The sequence below is a fragment of the Xenopus tropicalis genome, chromosome 7 (assembly GCF_000004195.4).
Source record: "Xenopus tropicalis strain Nigerian chromosome 7, UCB_Xtro_10.0, whole genome shotgun sequence".
Lineage (NCBI taxonomy): Eukaryota > Metazoa > Chordata > Amphibia > Anura > Pipidae > Xenopus > Xenopus tropicalis.
The window spans coordinates 15,556,942-15,573,492 of record NC_030683.2 but is presented as its reverse complement, the minus strand read 5'-3'; positions in this window follow the sequence as shown (position 1 = coordinate 15,573,492).

The window sequence follows — 16,551 nt, the reverse complement described above, 5'->3', positions numbered from 1 at the left end:
AAAATATATACTACAGGTATGTGAACTGTTATCCAGAATGTAATTTGGATCACTGAACCTTAAGTTTACTAAACTAATAATAAAACATTAAATAACCCCAATGGGGTTGTTTTCCCTTCAGTCAAGATTAGTTATATCTTAGTTGGGATCAAGTACAAACTACAGTTTTATTGTTACAGAGAAAAAGATAATCATTTGTAAAAATCTGAATTATTTGATTATTACTGAGTGTAAGGGTGATGGCCTTCTGTAATTCCGAGCTTTCTGGATAGCAAGTTTCCAGAACATATCCGTATCGGCTCTTATTAATTAAAGGAAACAAATACATAGGGAAGGCCCAGGGAAAAAGTGCAAGAGCACCAAGCGGTTTGGCGCCACCCAGTGGTTTAAAAAAAATCAGTGTGTGGTGCAGAGCTCAGCATTGGGGGGTGCACACAGGCTCTGTCCTTCTTTTCTAAGAAACATTCGGTAGTCGTGTAGGCAACCTTGTGGGGCACAATTCCAACACATCAGTCCTTTATTCCAAAGAACAGAGATCCATCTGCCTTTCCTCAATAGGCCCATTGCCTATTCCAAAGAAAGTAAATGGTGACTTTGCATGGACACAGATTCTATATACCACAGACTCCAGGCTGAAACAATAGAGCATCTGTTCTTATTCAGCCCTACATTTTATTTTATTTTTTTTTTTAATATAAATTGTACTTGAATACAGGCTTCACCCCCCCTACCCCCGCTTCCCCCTGAAAACTGGAGCAGGAGATTTCTACCTCTGAAAGAGATTAACATTGAATAGTTGCAGTTATTGAATGCCTATTCTGCATATTTTGTAGTGTGTAAACATTTCTGCATTTTATTGAATTTCATTGATTACATTTGTACCTTTGTGGTGTCTTTGACCACTAAAAAAAAAAACACATTACAGGGGTGGTTCACATTCAAGTTAACTTTTAGTATGTTAAAGAATGGCCTTTGTTACCAATGTTTCAATTGGTCTTCATTCTTTATTTCTTACAGTTTTTTTTTTTTTTTTTTAATTATTTGCCTTCTTCTTTCTCTTTCCAGCTTTCTGATGGGGGTCACTGACCATAGCAACCAAAAAAAACTCACTCTGTTAGGCTTTAACTTCATTGCCAGTTACTTTTTTTATATAAATTCTCATTCTATTTAGGCTCTCCTTTATTCATATTCCACTCTGTTTCAAACCACTGACTAGTTGCTAGGTTAATTTGGACCCTAGCAACCAGATAGCTGCTGAAATGATCAACTGGAGAGCTGCTGAACTAACTCTAAATACTAGAAATACTAGAAAATGGAGACCAGTTGAAAATTGGCTCAGAGAAGCACTCTTTACATTATACTAGACATCAATTTAAAGGTGAACTACCCCATTAATTTGATGTTTAGGTGGAACGTGCTGCCGGGACAGCTAATACAATAGGCCATACCATTCATTGGCGAGTAGGGTCATGTATAGCAGTCCCCTTCTAAATGGAGCTTAAACTGTAATATCAAATATATTGGCAGAAAACCATTGACTATAGAGCAAAATATCTATATACATTGTGAATAAATGCTGCCATATGTGTTCATTTCCTCAATAATGTTACTTTCAGTACTGAGGTTTTTGCATGTTCTTCCACATTTGATGATTTGAGGTTTTTCTTAATAACATGTCTTCCTGTCTGGGGAAATAACCATTGAGAATCTTTTATACTGGGGTAATATGGTGATTGGTTTTCAAGTGGCCGCCTCCTGGCCCGATGATTGGTCAGGAAATTGTCATTATAAGGAAAGAACTGGTTTTATTTTGTCAGGTGTGAAATGTATATTTTGTACCTTCTGTTTATCTTTTTTTTTTTTAACTGGTATTTGACACTACGGGCAGTTTTATTGCGGCCATGTTTGTACCGTATGAGATGTTGTAAATAAGCGGCATATGGAAGAGCAGAGTGGGTATGTGTAGCACTCGGGGAGTTGGAAGTCAAAAGTAACATTTATTCTATACCAGTGATCCCCAACCAGTGGCTCGGGGGTAACATTTTGCTCCCCAACCCCTTGGGTGTTGCTCCCAGTGGCCTCAAAGCAGGTGCTTATTTTTGAATTTCTGGTAAGGAGGCAAGTTTTGGTTGTATAAAAACCAAATATGTTGGTTGCCAACCGGAGCCTTCTGCAGGCTGCCAGTCAACATAGGGGCTATTAAAGCAGAAGGAAAGCCATTTTGGAATTTTACTGCCAATAGATTTCCCACCCAGAACACTATTTATTCTGCAGAAAGCTTTACTATACCTGAGTAAAGAGCCCTGGAAGCTTCTCTGATAGCAGCTGCCATTTTAGCTTGGTCTTGGTAGCTTCCTGCTGTAGCTCTAGCCGTTGGAAGCTCAGATCACACATTCCTAAGGGAGGGGGAAGTGAGTTCTTATGCATTCTTATGGGAGGGGGAGAGGGAGAGAACAGAGCAGACTCAAGCCCCAAACCTGATACTGAAGTCTTTGAGAAGAAGAGAAGAATAGAAATCCTGTGTTTCTTTTGATAGAGGACCTCTCTGATAAAGGTTTACTTCGTTTTTACCTTTCCTCCTTCTTTAATTAGCCAATTATAGTTCTTATTGGCACCCCCAGGAACCTTGTTTCATGCTTGTGTTGCTCCCCAACACTTTTTCCATTTAAATGTGGCTTGCGGGTATAAAAAGTTGGGGATCCCTGGTCTAGAATGACCCCAGGCAGCTAGAAATGTACAGGAATTATACCCTTAATTCAACATTCGGTCATTTCTTCTGCAACATTTCCTGCTCTTGACTGGAAATAAGAGTATTAACTGGACTGTAGAAGGGTATGAAAATCATTGATCATAAATAGCCACCTACTTATTATCAATAGGCCAATATCTGGCCTATTGCAAGTTCTACAAATTTGGACATTTAGGGTTAAAGCATACATTTTACCAACTGCTACCTATTTAGTTGATCAATATCATTATGGTTGGCATCATGAAACCAGCAACGCACACAACCAGCCTTACATTTTGCCACCAGTGTTTTTGGTTAGAATTATTACTTTCTCCCCAAAAGTTGTCTTCAAATAATGTAACCTATAGAAAATATGTGTGTATGATACTAGCATATATCCGTACTGCAGAGAAGGTGGTATTTTTCAAGGCTCCTGTTGGTGGATGAGGCTGTTTGAAAGTTAATTTTTTTTTAAATAGATTGTATATGGAAATTGGCAATTAAGTCACAGCAAGTCTTTGGCCATGTTGCTACCCAGAGCTGTTTATATGGCCAGTCAACCCCAATCGTGTAGCCAAATTGAACTAATACCTGGCAGGTCCTCCTGTGGGCCCATTGGCTTGATATCAGGCAGACTTGGCTGGTAAGTGCCCAGCTTTATGTACAGCTTCTCTGTTCTATACAAAGACTAAAATAATGAGTGCACCATGTCTTTTCATGGCAGGTTGTGTTGGAACAACTTGGAAATGACTATTCCACTAGGCCCCCCGATTTGAAGCTACTCCAGACAAGCCTCCTACATTAAAACGCTTATTTCAAAAGGGAATGATAATGAAAACAATACTTTTAAACAGGCCTCATCTCATTGAAATAATAAAGGTACTCTTCACTGTCCCTCTCTGAGCAATATTTCTCTCTACACGCAGGCTTGGTGTCGGAGTTGGTTTTTAGTGAAGGACAGTTAGCTCTAATACATGCACTTACAAGGCCTGCCCGTTGAGACTGGTACATATTTCTAATGTAATGCATTTAGAAATATTCATTTTCATAGTAGTTCCCCTTTAAAAAGGTCATCTTTATTTTGGTGGTCCGTTAAGAGGCGTAATAATCTTGGGTTCACTGTCTTCTGGGACCTGTTTTGTTAAACACAAACCTTGCAGTTTTTAAAATTTGGTTGTAGTTTTTGTATAACTATACATGTTCCAACTGTGTTTGGTCAGTTCTTTCCGTGGCTGCGCCAACTTTGCTCATTGCTGTAGTATTCTTGCAGAGCCATAAGTACGTTATAAAGATAAAAAAGTGGAAAAGACCCATTTTTGGAGAACTTTTTGCTATGTGACCTGCAGTCACGTATATGGAGAGGCCAAAATGATTGAGAAATACTAGTTACAGACCCCAACGACTATCAATTGGTTTTGGTTTGGCCAATGAGGCCAGTCTGCTCGTTAGGAAGTGGCTGCCAGCTGGGAAAGGTGACACTTTTCTTGGGCAGCAGAAATGAAAATGCCACATAGACCACGGCCCATAGTATTTTTTTCCCCTCTCAATAAGCTGAATTTAATCTATAAAGTCCAAATGAATTCATTCTCAGTGCCTTCTGGTCTGTTATTACCAAAAACTTAACCCAAATAGTGTCCGGTATCTTTACTTTGATACACCTAGTTACTATTAAATAGCTCTTTCCGTTCTCTCAAAAACATAATTCTATTAGCTTTTATTGACTAATACATTGTACAAAGTACACATAGAATTTTTAGTTGTAGGTAGGAATTTCATTTCTGTACCTGAACTGCCCAAACTTTACCCGATACTTAACGGTAGCGCAAAATATAAAATGTCTCTATAGTTTGTATAAAAATTGGCTTTATTTAAACACGAGTGCAAAATACGTAGTAATCCCCAAGAGCATTTGTTGCATCGTAGGAACTGGCCAACATGTTTCCAGGGTCAATAGCAGCCAGGAGTTAACTGTTTTACTGCTGAGTCTAAACAACTTGTTCAAGAGCCCCACACCATCTGGTTCACCAAATACTTGCATGTAATTTGTCTTCCTAACGTTATGGCTACTCAACAGAACTGTAGAATATGTCCTGCCAGTGCCATAATTCATAATGATGTGCGGGTCAACAAGTCAACACCCAACCCTAATCTAGTCACTTCTTACCTGTACCCGACCCTAACCAGACTGCTACCTACCCATACTCGACCCTAACCAGGCCTCTTCCTACCTGCGCCTGACCCTAACCAGGCCTCTTCCTACCCGCACCCGACCCTAACCAGGCCTCTTCCTACCCGTGCCTGACCCTAACTGGGTGCTTCCTACCCGCACCCAACCCTCAGCTGCAGAGCCTCAGTATTTATAGACCCATGGCCAATCTCACCCCTCTCAGATGTCAAAAAAGGGGTAGGGCATGCAGACACATCTAGAAATTCCAAGCTCTGGAGATGAAAGCAGGGCACAGTAGGGTTGCAGGTGGTAGTGGGCACATGGTAATATTCAGCCCAAACCTACCACCGAAAGTTTTGTGGCTGCTGGTCCAAACCTACCCAACCAGTTGGTCCCACGGGTTTCGAGCTGGCCTGCATATCCCTAGTAACTAGGGAACCCCCCCCCGGTGGGACATGCGTACGCTCTTGCCATCAGAACTTGTAGTGTGCTTGATGACTCCGGGGGCTCTACTAGGAATGTGGGCCTGGGTGCAGTTGCACCCACTTCTACCCCGGTAGTTACACCACTGTGTCCTGCATACCATTGGAAATGGAAATACCACATATATGGGGAATATGTAGAGGACTAGGTATGTTCAATAGGGAATTAACTTGCATATGAATTCTGTTGATCTCAGAACTTCTGTCCATGGCAGTAGTAGACCCAACCCTACAACATGTTGACAATCCCCCCCCAAGCCCCCTCCTTGCTTGCCTTTGTAGTAACCTGCCTTTCCTCCATTGCCCTAGGGCTCGGTGACCTCCAGGAAACTTATGGCCACCACATGACTAGAAAACTTGGCCAATTACAGCTTTACATTTCAGCCGCCCATTAACATTTATTAAACATGTGACTGATACAGAAGTCGGGGCATCCCTTATCCCTGATATATATATATAAAATGTAATTGTTTACTTCTAAAAGCATTTAATATTTTATGGAAACAATGGAAGGTTTATGTTTGCACCTACGTGATGCAATTGTGCGCACACAGACACTTTAATACTCTGGGACATGTACTGGAAGTTGTATGAGAGAGATGGAAACTGCACGGGAATCTCTCTCCGAGACCGTTCATAAAGCTGCAGTACTGAAACATGTCGTACTTGATAAAGAGAATGTACGTCGTGTACTTTTACTCATTTTTATTTGATTTTTCTGGTGACGTTTCTTTATTGCCACTACATGTACATATACGATATTAGTGGATACTTAGCCGATCATTTCTTTTTTTTTTCTCGACCGGATCTTAACAGACCACGAATTACGGTAACTTTTTGTAATGTACGTGATATTTAGACGAAAAATAAAAGAAATAGCTGTATATTTGGCATATCAACAATTCTATTAAAGTTTCTTTTTGTCTCTGAAAAGCCTCGATCCTTCTGTCATTGATAAGGTGTATAATTCCATTGCAATGTATGGGCAGCGTCCTGGAAAATACATATTTGAGTCCTCCATGTTCTCCTTATTGTAAAATGGACTAAGCCATTCAGCCCATATGAACAGCAGATGGCGCTGTTGACTGATATGAAAGTGGAACTCCGGCTTCCGAACCAAAATTTGTTAAAGAGACACAGAAACCCCTAATATACCTATCACTGTAATCTGTTCCTTCAAAAAGAGTGAATAAATACCATTTGTATATGATGAAATCCAGCTGCAAAGCAGTTCTTCTCTTTCTGCATCATTTATAATCCTGGCAGGGGAGGAGGGACTAAAACACTGATGTTACAAATTGTAACAACTTCTCCACAGCTTACAGACAGCATGCAGGAACTACATAACCCACAATGCATTGCACTGTGATGTTCCTTTCCTTATTGACATCACGTGTGCAGGGAATTGTGGGATTGGTGTATACTGCAAAGTGGCCAGCTCCATGTTGTAGCTCCCACCCTTCCCAGCTTCAGTCAGGTGATCCCAATGGGCCAATAAAGTGGAATCCATTGTAATTAGCCAGGTACTCGCTGGGATCAAGTACAGGTACTGTTTTATTATTACAGAGAAAAGGGAATCATTTAACCATGAAATAAACCCAATAGGGCTGTTCTGCCCCAATAAGGGGTAATTATATCTTAGTTGGGATCAAGTACAGGTACTGTTTTATTATTACAGAGAAAAGGGAATCATTTAACCATGAAATAAACCCAATAGGGCTGTTCTGCCCCAATAAGGGGTAATTATATCTTAGTTGGGATCAAGTACAGGTACTGTTTTATTATTACAGAGAAAAGGGAATCATTTAACCATGAAATAAACCCAATAGGGCTGTTCTGCCCCCAATAAGGGTAATTATATCTTAGTTGGGATCAAGTACAGGTACTGTTTTATTATTACAGAGAAAAGGGAATCATTTAACCATGAAATAAACCCAATAGGGCTGTTCTGCCCCCAATAAGGGGTAATTATATCTTAGTTGGGATCAAGTACAGGTACTGTTTTATTATTACAGAGAAAAGGGAATCATTTAACCATTAAATAAACCCAATAGGGCTGTTCTGCCCCAATAAGGGGTAATTATATCTTAGTTGGGATCAAGTACAGGTACTGTTTTATTATTACAGAGAAAAGGGAATCATTTAACCATGAAATAAACCCAATAGGGCTGTTCTGCCCCAATAAGGGGTAATTATATCTTAGTTGGGATCAAGTACAGGTACTGTTTTATTATTACAGAGAAAAAAGGAAACCATTTTTAAAAATATGTCTATGAAGATTTTCATTCATCCAGGTCATGGTATATCTAGTATAAATAAATTTAAAGCAACTGGACTTGTTTGGTAATCATTGAAGACGTTTCACTACTCATCCGAGCAGCTTCTTCAGTTCAACTGAAGAAGCGGCTCGGATGAGTAGTGAAACGTCTTCAATGATTACCAAACAAGTCCAGTTGCTTTAAATTTATTTATACTAGACATTTTTAAAAATGTGAATTATTTGATTAAAATGGAGTCTATGACAGATTGCCTTTCTGTAATTCGGGGTTTTCTGGATAATGGGTTTCTGGATAAGGGGTCCGATACCTGCATCTAATTCTCTTTCTTCAACAGTAATCCCACCACTACCCCAAGACCGCCAGTCACACACAGCAGCCAATCAGAATCTTCTCTCCATTAGGCGAACTGAAAAGCTTCTTTCTAAATTGGTTACAAATCAGTAAAATGACTGCACTTTTATGAACGTGCAACAGATTTATAACTTGCATTAAACACATAAAGCTATTCCTGTCCTGTTTATTTCCCTAGTATTTATGCCAAACAGATAAGGGAATGCACTTCTGCTGGGTTTATACCAGTCCAAGGCCTGAAGCTCACTAAATCATTTACACAGCAATGCTACTAATAGAACAACCGGGCCACAGAGGCAATAATATCGGCTCGTTTATTATATGGTATAAAAACAAACATAAACTTGATTAACAGAGACACAAGGGACTTTGGCACTTTAGGGCAAGGTCACGCGAGGCGGATTGGCAGCCTGGGTATAAGCGCAGATGTCTCTTACTCTTTCATTACTTGCGCCACCTAGTGGCAGCATCTCTGTATGTTTCCACCAATATATATATATTTCTCAAGGACCGAAATGTCGGTATTTTGTGCGATGTGCTCTCAATAAAGATATGGAATTTTAATTAGGGTGTGCCAGAAAATATATTTAAATCTATATATCTATATATATATATATATATATTAATTAAAAGTCCAGGAATGGTGCACACAGAAAACTCCAGGTACTGCCTGGGTGCATGGTTAACATAACATAATTAGTAAACACAAAGTGCTTTATTTTATTTATTTTATTTAAAACGCTGCGGCACTCTGTTCTTCTGTTGCTATTTTTTTGCCAGCACCCAGGGCAGTTGAATCATTGAAGGGTGTGCTCTGTTCTTGTGTATATATATATATATATTTATAGAGAGAGAGTTTTAGCCAGTACTCGATTTTTCTAATATTGTTTGTCGAAAAATGTGATTTTTTTTTCGTAAGTAACTCCCATAATTCGTGATTTATTCATGTTTAGTTAACTTTGTTTTTGTCAAAAAAAATTCGTCAGTCAAGTACCATTGAGTCCTATGGAAGCAGAGGGATAGAATAGTCAGTGACAGCCTGTTCTTGACACACAACTGATTCAGGGAGAGAATCCCACAACTTCACAGCCAGGGCCGGATTTATAAGTCGGGCGCCCCGAGGCCGCCCCCTGTCTGTCGCCCTCCCCAACCCCCTCCCGCCCTGCGCACATGCGCAACCGGCACGCCCACCCCCTGCGCATGTGCGAACTTGCGATCGCGCATGCGCTGTCTTTTCAATCGCATATGGAGCAATGGGGGAGAGGTCCCCATTGCTACGTATACGACAAAAAACTTTAATATTTTGGTGCGGCGGGGCGGCATGCTGCCCCCCAATTTGTGCCGCCCTAGGCCCGGGCCTTTGTGGCCTTTCCACAAATCCAGGCCTGTTCACAGCTCTCACAGTAAAAAATCTTTTCTGAATATTTAAATGGAACCTCCCTTCTTCTAAACGGAGTGGGTGCCCTCGTGTCCGTTGGAAGGACCTACTGGTAAATAAAGCATTAGATAGGTTATTATATGATCCCTTTATATATTTATACATAGTTATCATATCCCCCCTTAAGCGCCTCTTCTCCAGTGTAAACAGACCCAACTTGGCCAGTCTTTCTTCATAACTGAGACTTTCCATACCCTTTACCAGCTTAGTTGCCCTTCTCTGGACCCTCTCTAACTCAGTAATGTCCCGTTTGAGCACTGGAGACCAAAACTGAACAGCATATTCTAGATGGGGCCTTACCAGCGCTCTGTAAAGGGGAAGAATAACCCCCTCCTCCCGTGAATCTATACCCCTTTTAATACAGCTCAAAACCTTGTTTGCCCTTGCAGCTGCTGCCTGCCATTGCTTGCTACAGCCACTATATTTTCATAAAAGTGTCTTAATTGCAACTTATGGGGCCCCTAAAAAGGGGGAAAATACCAACCATCTGCTTTAGGGCTCATTAATATTGGCAAAGACACCCTACGGTCAACCTAGTGACCCAGGGGGAACCCGGAGCTCCCTCCGACTTCAAGAATCACCCGCCATTGGCTAAGGGATAGAAACCACAAAAAAAAAATATATATATAGGGGCCGATTTACTAATCCACGAACGTCTGAAAAGCGTCCGAATGCGTTTTTTTCGTAATGGTCGGTATTTTGCAATTTTTTCGCCGCCATTGCGACTTTTTCGTAGCCGTTACGACTTGCGCGAATTGTCGCGACTTTTTCGTAGCCGTCACGAAAGGTTTGCCCGCCGTTTACTAGTGCTCAATACGCAAAAAGTCGCGACAATTCGTGCAAGTCGTAACGGCTACGAAAAAAATCGCAAAAAATACGAAAAAGTCGCAAAATGTTCGTTTCCAATCCGATTTTTTCCCATTTGGAATTCGGATTCGTGGATTAGTAAATCAGCCCCATAGTGTAGTATTTTCTCTGAACGATACACCCTTTGTGATCCGATATATAATTATACAAGTGATCAGTAGAAAAGAGATCAAATCTTTGAAACCAAAACAACTCCAAAAACGATATACAAATCCCTTATCTGAGGCGGTTTTATAAAGCAGAAGAATGACACCCAGCGCAAAAGAAAACTATTACTTAAATTGGAAAGAGAAGGGTTCTTGTTGAACTATAACTCTCTCGCTAGTTAAATAAGGGTATAACCAGCATCCTGATCCCTGTCTCCTACCAGTCTTTGAGATGCTACGAAGTTCAGTTGCATCTCGTTCATCAAAACACAAGTGGGATTAGGCACGTTTGGATGCATGGGGCGCAATTGTGTCAGATACAGCGCCCCCTTTGTACCTGCAATTACATTGGACCTTTCCTCCCTTTTAAAGGGGATATAAATCCAAAGACATAGAGTGCTCCTCTGAGCGTTTCATTAAATACATCTGCTTTTAGTGGTTTCTGAGATATTAGCAGTTTTAGAATGCAAATACCAGGCTTTTAGCTAAGGTGTCAGTCACCCCTGGGTGTAAGTGCAATTCAATGCTGGTTTTAGGGTAGAACAGAGGGGGCATTTGCCCCGGACCCCCAGCTTTAAGAAAGGCCAGTAACCAGGGTTTATTATAAAGGTCTAAAGCACATATCATGGCTCCCCCGACAGTGGAAGCTGCATACATTTTTTTAAATACTTTCTCTAGCAACATTTTCTTTCATCCCATTTAAATGACATCTGCTACATACCAGCATCTCCCTGCAAGGATACAGGGACATAATTACTTGTACAGAACTAGTCACGGAATGATGATGAGTTTTACACATGCTGCAGAGAATAGCATTCAGGAGTGACAGGCGACGGGTCATACGAGGATATCCGCTTCTCGATTCATTATTTCGGAATTATAAATTTAACAAAAAAAACCCTTGTTTTTTTCTTTTCTGGCTGTTGCAGGCTGCTACCACTAGGTGTCACTGTGTCCCCATAGAGGCCAATGAACGCCACCAATCCTTATGCAACTGAATTTTTTGCTTTACCCTGCCTGTGCTACAATGATACAAATTTCCCCTTAATATGATAAATACGCCTCTTAATAACATTTCACAATCTCTAATAAATTATCATAATAAAGTATTTCCGGTTCAGAGCGATCGGATTTCATTTGTCCCTTGGATTCTCTCATCAGGATGAATGATGTCCGTAGGATATTGATGTCCATTTAAAGAGACAAACTGCAACTGAGCTACAGTACATTCATTTTCTTCTTGTAGCAGCTTTCTTAGATCTTTGCAGTTTGACCCCCATATGTAATAAAAGGCACTATGTTTGCCCAGGGGCAGTAACCCATAGCAACCAATAAGATGTTTGTTTTCAAACAGGGAACCAGTAAAAGCGGCCTGCTGATTGGTTGCTATGGGTTACTGCTCCTGGGCCATTTCCGGGGTCGGACTGTCGAACTGGGCCGCAGGACCACCAGGAAAAATCCCGGTGGGCCCTGGTGGCCCAGACCCAACCCTTGCCGGCGCTCCCCCTGCCCGACCGTTCCTCCCCTGACGCGTTAAATTTACACGAGCTCAGGGGAGGACGTTGGGTGGGGGACCCTGTGGGGGGTTAGGGGGGCCCCAGGGGGGGTTAGGTGACGTGGCCGGCGGGGGCACCTGAAGGGCCCCTGGGGCAGGAGCCCTGGTGGGCCCTGCACCCCCCAGTCTGACCCTGCCCATTTCCCCACCCCTTATGCCATAATCCTGCCCCCCAACTCAAAGGCTGGTATTAGTAACTGAAAAGGGTTACACCCCTACCCAGGAGGAGGGCCTTGACTTTTGGGGTGCTATGGTAATTGTGTATTAGTCACTTAACCCTGTCCTGTTTGTGTGTGTAAGGGGGATGCTGGGAATTGTAGTTAAGCTAAAGAGTCACTGGTTGTCATATCTGTTACAATGAGTTGATATCTCATAAAAAAGGGACATATTAACCCTATTGCTCTGCTCCGTGCTTTCATTATTACCTGCAATAATCTAAAGTTTATTGCGCATACGGAGCAATGGGGACCTCTCCCCCACTGCTCCGTATGCGATTGAAAAGGGCCGCGCATGCGCAATCGCGAGTTCGCGCATGCGCGGGGGAGGTTCCCCGTTCGCGCATGCGCAGGGGGGCGCGACAGAGAGGGGGCGGCCTCGGGGCCGTTTTTTAGCCTACAGCCAGGATTAATATAAAACTACAATACCCAACATGCAATTGGACAGTATAGACAGGCTCCTAATTCTATTCTATTCAGGCTCAACCTGTCTGTTCTACCCCCTGCTCCCTGCTCTATAGGGTATGTGATTGTACTGTTACTTTCTACTGGGATGTGGGGCAGTTCTACCCCCTGCTCCCTGCTCTATAGGGTATGTGATTGTACTGTTACTTTCTACTGGGATGTGGGGGCAGTTCTACCCCCTGCTCTATAGGGTATGTGATTGTACTGTTACTTTCTACTGGGATGTGGGGCAGTTCTACCCCCTGCTCTATAGGGTATGTGATTGTACTGTTACTTTCTACTGGGATGTGGGGCAGTTCTACCCCCTGCTCTATAGGGTATGTGATTGTATTGTTACTGTCTACTGGGATGTGGGGCAGTTCTACCCCCTGCTCCCTGCTCTATAGGGTATGTGATTGTACTGTTACTTTCTACTGGGATGTGGGGCAGTTCTACCCCCTGCTCCCTGCTCTATAGGGTATGTTATTGTACTGTTACTTTCTACTGGGATGTGGGGCAGTTCTACCCCCTGCTCCCTGCTCTATAGGGTATGTTATTGTACTGTTACTTTGTATTGTGATGTGGGGGCAGTCCTGCAGTTGATCCTTAAGCTATAACTCTCAGGATTGGGGCTTCTGAGACTTGTAGTTCACGCACCCATATGTATGTAGGGACCCATAGGGTTAAATGGTCCCTATGGCTTTAAATCCCTACAGGTTCAGTTCCCTTAGTTGCTGGGCAGAAGGGAATGTATCTAAGTGAGTTCATTAACATGTGTGCTATTGGTTAGAAGGTATAGTGACCACATCCTGCCTGACTTTGGTATAGTGTGGGGAGAGGAGTGGCACCTTCCTGTTGTTTGCTTCCACCTTAGGGACAAGGTGGATGTGTGCTGAGAGCCCAGGGCATGGGCCCAGGCCCAGTGAAGTCGGGGAACAGGGCCCCGTGAATGAGGCATTAGATAGTGGCAGGTTTAGCTCCCTTTATAGTACACTCTAGGGGTGTAAGGCAGTTAGGGCTGAGCTAGAATGAGCAGCATGAGCTCCTGCATAGGATTTGCAGTTTTTCTGGAGATAGTTCTCCCAGGCCACATTGCCTGTAGTGTAGGGATCCAAGTGAATAGGGAATCAGGAGAGAGAATTCCCTGAGGGATCCACTACAGGGTGTGTCGCAGAGGTGAAGGGAGATTCCTGCCAGTCTGCCCGCAGGAGAGTGTGAGTCTGAATATACACTCGGTATGTGTTGCATGTACCAATGGCCTCTGAAGCTGTATTGTGAGTAAACCCTGTGGATGTTCAATAAACACTTATCATTTTGTTATTTGCAAGAACCTCTGGCGCCCTCTGTTTTCATTTTTCTGCATAGCAGCAAGAGAGGTGTAGTTGCACAACACCCTCACCTTCCTCTTCCACTTAGCGAAGGCCCATTCTGGGTAAGAGAGTACAGTGTAACCCATGTTCTACTGGTACTAGTCCGGGAAGGCAGCTATTGAGCTGAAATAGGTGTTACATTTGGCGCCCAAAAGGCGTGGGGCTCGAAGGTTAAGCTGCTAGTGCATGTTTCTTTAATTTTTTGTGACAAGCGCAGGCACTGCTGGATGCAGGAGAGAAAGCTGCTTGGTCACTTCGTGAAAGGTGCAAAGTAATTGGCCGTGGGTTCGGGTTCTGAGGTTCTTGCCCGTTACTCCAGTGGCTGCAGTTACTGCCTGTCATTTAAGTCTCGCATGCATATGTTTTGGCGCGAGTGAATATTTTTGGCGCGAGTTGACATCCCTGATGTGAGGTCATCGCCGCCATTTTGAGGAAAGCAATAGAGGAAGATGGATGTCTGGTATTGCTCTGTACCTGGGTGTGCGCATTATCTCTAATCCATGCTGAGGAGGGACTGCTGCATACTGTTTCTGTACCCACATAAGCTGTGGGACTGTGAGAGTATCTTTCCAGTGACTCTGTGTGCATCGGAAGGCCGTAAGCCCATACCCACGCAGAATGGCGGATGCCCGCTGGGATGGCTGGGAGGAAAAGTACACTCCAGCTGGAGTTTCTGGTGGTGCCACAGGGGAAGTGCCGGTGACTGAAAATGGCCAGAGATACATCTGGTGTGGCACATTTGGAACAAAGCCTGATAGTGGCAAGCGGTATGTCTGGCGAGGCACATTTATACAGAAGTCTGACAGTGAAGGCAGGAGGGTCATGGTTCCTTGCTGTGGGAAGTGCAATGCGGAGGTCACCAGGGAGCTGCGTGATTTTGCTGCTAAATGCCCTCAATGCCAAATGCCCTGCTGGGTGGGACCCTTCCAAGCCATTGGGAAAAGCAAAGACTCTGAACTGAGGTCTGCCCTGATTTTTGCTCTGGAAGGACTGTCAGTGGTGATAAAGGAACTGGAATAGGGGGGAGGCCTGGTACCCCATTCTGCTCCAATGTTATTGATTGCACTGTTGATATGTTGCAATGTTTAAAATGCTTTGCTTGTTTTTCAGTGACCATTGTTACCCGGTAGTGCTCTGGAGAGACTACCAGAAGAGGATGTCATATGATACTATGGTATTCTGTGGGTAATGTGATATGTTTGATATTGTACCCCATTGTCGGGACGAAATGGGTTTTTCCCAGGGGTGAATGTAGGGACCCATAGGGTTAAATGGTCCCTATGGCTTTAAATCCCTACAGGTTCAGTTCCCTTAGTTGCTGGGCAGAAGGGAATGTATCTAAGTAAGTTCATTAACATGTGTGCTATTGGTTAGAAGGTATAGTGACCACATCCTGCCTGACTTTGGTATAGTGTGGGGAGAGGAGTGGCACCTTCCTGTTGTTTGCTTCCACCTTAGGGACAAGGTGGATGTATGCTGAGAGCCCAGGGCATGGGCCCAGGCCCAGTGAAGTCGGGGAACAGGGCCCCGTGAATGAGGCATTAGATAGTGGCAGGTGTAGCTCCCTTTATAGTACACTCTAGGAGTGTAAGGCAGTTAGGGCTGAGCTAGAATGAGCAGCATGAGCTCCTGCATAGGATTTGCAGTTTTTCTGGAGATAGTTCTCCCAGGCCACATTGCCTGTAGTGTAGGGATCCAAGTGAATAGGGAATCAGGAGAGAGAATTCCCTGAGGGATCCACTACAGGGTGTGTCACAGAGGTGAAGGGAGATTCCTGCCAGTCTGCCCGCAGGAGAGTGTGAGTCTGAATATACACTCGGTATGTGTTGCATGTACCAATGGCCTCTGAAGCTGTATTGTGAGTAAACCCTGTGGATGTTCAATAAACACTTATCATTTTGTTATTTGCAAGAACCTCTGGCGCCCTCTGTTTTCATTTTTCTGCATAGCAGCAAGAGAGGTGTAGTTGCACAACACCCTCACCTTCCTCTTCCACTTAGCGAAGGCCCATTCTGGGTAAGAGAGTACAGTGTAACCCATGTTCTACTGGTACTAGTCCGGGAAGGCAGCTATTGAGCTGAAATAGGTGTTACATGTATATATATATATATATAGAAACAACAACAAGAGATCCTCTGCTATATATATATTTATATATATCTGGGGTTAATGCAACATTCAGAATCCATTTCTGTAGTGACTTCCCAGCTGGACTGGGCACAGAGGGAATTATCAGCCATCCCAGTAACTGGGCACAGAGGGAATTATCAGCCATCCCAGTAACTGGGCACAGAGGGAATTATCAGCCATCCCAGTAACTGGGCACAGAGGGAATTATCAGCCATCCCAGTAACTGGAGAGGGGGCGCAGGGCTTGGGTAGTGATTATACGCTTTAAAAGGCAGGTTTTCCCATATATACTTTTATTTTTTTAGAATTTTATTTCATTGCGCATATTGGGCTGTTTTAAAAGTGGCTTTTGGCTAGTTTTGGGCTGGTTTTACAACTGA